This window comes from Acomys russatus, chromosome 26 (genome assembly GCF_903995435.1).
Source record: "Acomys russatus chromosome 26, mAcoRus1.1, whole genome shotgun sequence".
NCBI classification, from domain to species: domain Eukaryota; kingdom Metazoa; phylum Chordata; class Mammalia; order Rodentia; family Muridae; genus Acomys; species Acomys russatus.
The window spans coordinates 18,673,038-18,679,840 of NC_067162.1; the positions used below are offsets into that span (position 1 = coordinate 18,673,038).

Consider the following 6,803-nt stretch of genomic DNA (forward strand, 5'->3'; position numbering starts at 1 on the left):
TTGGAATATTTATTTAAGACACAGGAAAGTACAATATAGCCAAGAGCGTACATGCACATGAGCAGACAGACCAACAACATAGGCACAAAAATCAAAGAGCCTGCTTTTAGTTCAGTCCCACTGTAATTCTCAACGTGGCTAAGTGGGCATGCACTCCCATCATTGCTGTAACAGCATCGTGAGGTCATAATTTAATGACTGATTTACCCGGTACAAAATGAAGACAACATCTCTAGCATAGTAGACTTGGCTGGGGAATAGAAGCGCTCCTGTAATTCAATTTTCTGGTTAATAAGAAGTGACTACTTGGAATATTAGACAGTAGGGAGGAACAATAAATTAGGTGTACATAGAGGAATATGGACAGGTTGCAAAAATAGAATGCTTCATGAGGAAAGTGGAAAACAGAGCAAAAAATTCAGTATAAATCAACACACATAAATTTAAAACATGTACCACATTATATGCCTCACATGCGTCACCAAAGTGCCTGTCACAGGGAAAGGATGGGTGCAAGAATCAGAAACAAAACTAGTCAAAAGCAGCCTCACCCAGACCGTGGTAACAAATGGCCGAGAACTGAAAACTGCAAGCGGCAGTCATATGACAGACGCTCAGCATTTTATTTTGGTTAAATCCAAATCTCTGCATAAGGCTGAAGTCAATTAAAAATACACAAATACTTCAAATCCCATCTGAAGTGCTTTCTTAGGGGACCATTTCCCTTCATTCCATCCCACAAACCCAGATCCATGCAGTGGGAACACAGAATAATCTAGAATGTTGCCTTCCAACAGCATAGCAACAGCTAATATATTTCAAGTCCTTATTAAATTCTAAGCTCTGTCCAGCTGTATTAGTTTTGTAACTAATTCTCATAACGGTATTACTTCCAGTTAAAGATTAAGAAAGTGTTCCACAGGAGGCCTGCACGCCGCCACTTGTGCTGCCACCATGTCTCGAGTGATCCCAGAGAAGTTCCAGCACATTCTGCGAGTACTCAACACCAACATCGATGGACGGTGGAAATTGGCCTTTTCCATGACTGCCATTAAGGGTGCAAGGCGGAGATATGCCCATGCCACATTGAGGAAAGCGGACATTGGCCTCCCTAAGAGGGATGGAGAACTCACGGAGGATGAGGTGGAGCGTGTGATCACCATCATGCAGAATCCATGACAGTACAAGACCCCAGACTGGTTCTTGAACAGACAGAAGGATGTGAAAGATAGAAAGTACAGCCAGGTTCTGGCCAGTGGTCCCAACAAGAAGCTGTGTGAGGATCTGGAGAGATTGAAGAAGATTAAAGCCCATATGGGTCTACTCCACTTTTGCAGCCTTCGTGTCCAAGGTCAGCATACCAAGACCACTGGCAGCCGGGGCTGTACTGTGGGTGTGTCCAAGAAGAAATGAGACTGTGAGCCTTTGCTGTTAATAAATAGTTTATATACCTGAAAAAAAGGATTAAGAAACAGAGCCTTAAAAAAAGAAAGAAGAAAGAAAGAAAGAAAGAAAGAAAGAAAGAAACGAAGGAAGGAAGAAACTGAGCCCAGCATAGGTCAAGAATTTTACACCAAAATGGCATTCTGGAATTCACATGCTCATACTGGCTCAGGCTCATTCTGTGAGACCATGCTGTGACAATTCCAGGGTAAGGTCATGATGAAGGGGAAAGGCAGATAGTATCTCAGGGTGATTATTGGAATGATAGCATAGACTGTCAGTTCCTTTTGGGCACAGTGTAGTCACATTCATCCATACGGTGGCAAAACTTAGGATGTAGCTGACTCTACATGTTTGCAAATGCAAGAACGTAGTCAAAAGCACAGCAGAGAGTGAGGAAGTGAGGGCTGGAGTGATACCTTGGTGGTATTGCTACCCCTACCTTTGTGGTAACCCTATCGCTTCTGGTACCTGGTGGATACCAGAAGGCATGAGTTCTCTTCCCGGCACTCACACTGGGCAGCTTGCAACCACCTGTAATTCCAGCTTCAGGGGATGGACGCGAGTGTACATGTGCACAAATGTAAATAATAAAATAAGGTTTTGTTTGTTTGTTTTTAAATCAGTGAAGAATGCAGACTGAAGTTTCCGGTTAGTAATTTTCTAGATGGGACAAATTTTATTACATTTATATTTTTCTTTCTAGACCATGGAGTTGTGTCCTGAGTGGTTAGGTGCCAACTCTCCCTGATGAAATACAGCTCTGACCAACTGAAAGGAGGCTTGAGAGCACTGTCTCCATGGTGAAAGGGGAAGTATAGTACGTGTAGGTGGGCAGTAGAAACGACTTTCACAAACAGGTTCCAAAGGCCAGTTAGTCCCTCAGAGTTCTGTGTCTGTTGTGAGCTTTAGATCTGCCTTCTTGAACGTATCCAGGGCACTTGGGGGTGGCCCTCGCGAGGTCTGCACTGATCTCCTGCTCAGACTTTACAGGCCTGTGCATTTCCATATAACCCTAACAGTGCCACCATGAGACGGGCACAATTACCCCCTGCTGGACCTAATAGTGGGGCAAATAAGTGAGGCTCCTTCCCAAGCAGATTTTGATAGCCAAAGGGAAGATTTTGCCCATTTGCTACTTCACAAACTGCTTTCAGATACATTCTGGATTTAGTGTTTCAGAGAAAGCCTTATGGATTCATTAGGAATGTCTCCCTGAGAGGTGAGGGCACTGGAGGTTACCAAGGTCACATCTACATCACCCAAGAAGCCATGATGTCACGAACCTCTGTGGGTAGAGATGGAACATACTCCAAGCTAAGCATGAAAGGCAGTAGGTCGCCTGACAGCCCCATCCCTGGTGAGGGGGGTGTGCAATGCAAGAGCCACTGCAACCTCTACCAAGTCCATGCTCTTATGCACTTATAAAAGCGTTAAGGTCCAGACAAAATCCAGACCTGAGTGCAAAGGTTCCTAGAGTTGGGATTTTATTACCGGATGTAAATCCATCTTCGCTGAGACCTGCTCCAGTTCCCTCGTGCCTCGCTTGAAATATTTCATGTGTGCTGAATGGATTTGCTGGCTCCCTGTTGCCTTCATAAATCATGAAGGCCAACTTCCTTAGGGCCTGGGTCCAGCCAGTGGAATGCTAACTGCCGCCCACTCCTTGCCAAGCTTTGAATGGAGGACTGCTCTGCTGTATAACAAACCATGACCTGGGTCTGCCATTTTGGATCCAGAGAGGAGTCCCCTTGGCTCACGGCAGGTCCCTCCAATCCAAATTTGGGCCATCACCTCCAGTGTAGGATGGTGATTGGTTTACTCACAAAGATATTGAACCAGAAAAAGATGCTCCAATCAGATATCTCTTTCTCTCTCTCTCTCTCTCTCTCTCTCTCTCTCTCTCTCTCTCTCTCTCTCTCTCTCTGGGATATGGCTCTTATTAAGAGCAGACTAAGACTCCTTAATAGAGGCTCCCTGGAGGGAACTATGTGCACTCTCACTGAGATCCCTGGATCTGGCTTCCAATTAGGAATGCATGTCTTACCCTTTTGCCTCACCATTCTATGAATGTAGCTTCCTCACTTAGCAGAAATGAGCCAGCCACCTGCTGCTGTTACAGCCCAAAGAACCTTGACTGAGACCCAAGCTAAGCTTCATTCACCCTCAAGACATACGTGTCATCTTCAGCCCCCTGCTGCCCATGTCCTCCTTTGTTCATTATGCCCCACCCCCCGCAAATCCAACAGCTGACCCCACTGTAGAATAGCGTAACTGAGTGGTAGGGCAGGAACAAAACTGAGTCTGTGGGCCTGGGCAAGAGTTTAGAATCCTAGAGGACATCACTGTCTCTGCTCTGCCCAGAACAGCTGCTGGTGGTGACTCAATAAAAACCTGTCACCCTTTCTGCCCATTGCAATCCCCTCCTCTGGTTTTCTCCCACCCCTTTGATCTTACTGGAGTGGTCCCTAAACTCCAGGCCTCATGGGTTTGCATGGCTCCCTGCCAGGAATGCCTCACAGCTGATGACAATCCCAGCTAGTCTTGATCTTTTGTGGTATCTCTAAAGCATGATTACTTGGCATTAGTGGCCGCTGTTGCCCTTTGTGCTTATTTCCCTCCTTGTATTAGGATTCTGAGTTATTTAATGTGTTGTCTCCCCTTGGACTGATTGCTATTTAAATACTTCTTTCTTCAAAGATTAAGGACGCTGAATTATCTTATCATGCAAGCAGCTTGAGCAAGGAAGACTCCTGGGTTTATTTAAAGAGATGTGGCCTCATGGAAGAGAAGTCTAAATAGAATCAGTTTCTTTATTTTTATTTTTTAAATAAAAAAATTATTTTACTTTATGTGTATGAGTGTATGGGCTGCATGTATATCTGTGTACCACATGCATGCCTGGTGCCTACAGAGGCCTTTAAAACAGTGCACTGAGTCCTCTGGAGCTGGAGTTACAGAAGGTTGTGAGCCACCATGTGGATGCTGAGAATAAAACCCAGGTCCCCTAGAAGAGCAGCCAGTCCTCTTAATTGCTGAAACATTTTTCTAGCTTCTCAATTGGCTCTTAAATGTTGAAGGAGAGGATCTTATCAAAGCTGCCCTGTGTGCATGCCTTTCCCTGAAGGGAGACATCTACAGGGTGTACTTGGAGCCAGAGAGGAAAGTATCCACGGGGAAGGATAATAAAGAAGACAAGTTGCCTTACCTGAGCAGGCGACCTGTTTGCTGTTGGGCAGCTTCAGTGTACACATAAATCTGTTTCAAATGTGGTCCTCCATCAAGAATAGCTAAGAAAATTAACCTGTGTCCTCTATACTGAGGGCTATTGCCTGGGTGTCAAAAAGAGCGCTATCTCTGTGCCTGTTGACAACTTCTAAGAATAGATTGGTATGTAATAAAGAAAATATTAGACTGTCACTCAGAGCATGTAGGATTACTAAAACATCTGTCTGTTTACAATGTATCGAGCACAGTTTCATGTGCTTTATATAGTAACAATACATTATCACAATAAGCCTGCATGCGTGACTTATTATCCTCTCTTCCCTGAGAAGGAAATCAAACCTAAAGGGTGACATGTTCAGGATAGCAAAGCTAGTAAGTGGCCATTCTGGTCCTTGGCTCTACTTCATAAGAACAACTGCTCACATGCAGAATCACACCCATCCTAGGCAGACAGTGCATGCATGTAGAACTGGGGAGCCTGTGTATACAGCTTACACGGCTTGGGCTAATATGGAAGATTTCTGGAAGTCAGCCAAGAATCTGTTAGGAGTCCATGCCTCTGGGAAGAAGGGATGAAATAATCGGGTGACTTATTTGTCTCTTTTCACCCCCACTGCACTGTCTCAAGAATCTATCAGCCATAAGTAATGGAAAACCAAATTAACAGAGACTGGAACAAAACCAGTTTGTCTTACAGAGTTAGGCGAGCAGAAACAGTGGCTTGCTAGCTCACCAGTTCTAGGACTTCTGTATAGTCATCTTCTTCTATTCCTGGTAATGATCTTTGTTTCCTTTGTTTCTCCCTCCACAGAATTTATCTTCATCTACTGCCTGTGTATCTCACCAGCCTACCTGCTTATCATCCGTTTGTTACCATGCCATCTTGGTGAATGGGCACTTTGTCTTCTGTTGACAATCACCTCCTGGCACTCTAAAACCTTAACCAGTGCAGAATAAGTGCTAGGGGAACATAGATAGATGAAAAGAGGAAGGGGTGAGGAGAAAAAGGATGGGAAAAGTGAATGGATCGTAGATAGATAAGATGGGCGGACAGACAGACAGATGGGTGGATGGATGATGCATTTGTGAATTCGCAGATAGGCAAACAGACAGATAACAGAGGGTGGGTGCATGATTAGATGAATGAGTGAGTGAGTGGATAGGTGATGACTGGATAGACAGAGGGATGAATCATGGATGGATAGATGGATGGATAGATGGATGGATGGGTGGATGGATGGATGGGTGGATGGATGGGTAGGTGGATGGATGGATGGATGGATGGATGGATGGATGGAGGGTGGGTGGATGGATGGATGGATGGAAGGATAGATGGATGGATGGATGGATGGATGATGTATTGGTGAGTGTTGCAGCTTCAGTCATGCTCTGGTCCATAAATAGAGGCCATATCAGTGGCTCTGTCCTCTTTTATCTTGAAAACACATGCTTTCTCAAAATCCCTCTTGCAGATTTCCCCTAAGTCCAATTGACCAGAAGTGAGACACGTACCATACTTTTTCATTCTCCAGCAAAGGAGGCGGTGCTCATGCCTGCCTAAGGCCACTGCCACAAGCGAAGGGCAGGGGCAAGCACACTTGGATGAGTAGTCTCACCTTGCCCTTTCTGCCCATTTCCCAGGTGTGTGGCTACTTCTTCTTTGCTTTCTTGAATAGAAAAACTGGGCCCGTTAAAGACTTGGTCAGAGTCCCAGACTGAGGCTTTCCTCAGAGGAAGAGCCTTGTCCAAAGCCTCCCAGGCAATCAAAAGCTTAGTTGGGGCTCGATCCCAGAGCCCTCTACTCAACTCTCTTCAAGTCTGTCTACCTTGTGTTCCCAACCACATGCTGGCAGGCAAAGCCAGGACCTCTCAAGACGCGCATTGAACTTCTATAGAGAGACCCCGCGCATCGGTGTCCCATTCTCTGTCGACTGCATCATCTACAGCTATAAATTAGTTTTGAGGCAGAAAGATGTCCTTAATCCCCCCTCCTGCCTTTCCAGATCCCTGCGGCATTGGTAATGTAAAAGGGTTTTAGTGGTTCCTGTCCCCTCTCGCGGCTCCCATAACATGGGTATAAATTTATATTTCGTAATTACCATCACAGGCTTCCCCTCTGCTCTACCTCTGCC

At 45.3% G+C, this 6,803-nt stretch overlaps 1 pseudogene; it reads left to right on the forward strand.

The window, feature by feature from the left end:
• The first annotated feature begins 954 nt into the window (after nt 1-954).
• On the forward strand, nt 955-1,413 carry LOC127209556 (40S ribosomal protein S18-like; annotated as a pseudogene).
• Nucleotides 1,414-6,803: the final 5,390 nt, after the last annotated feature.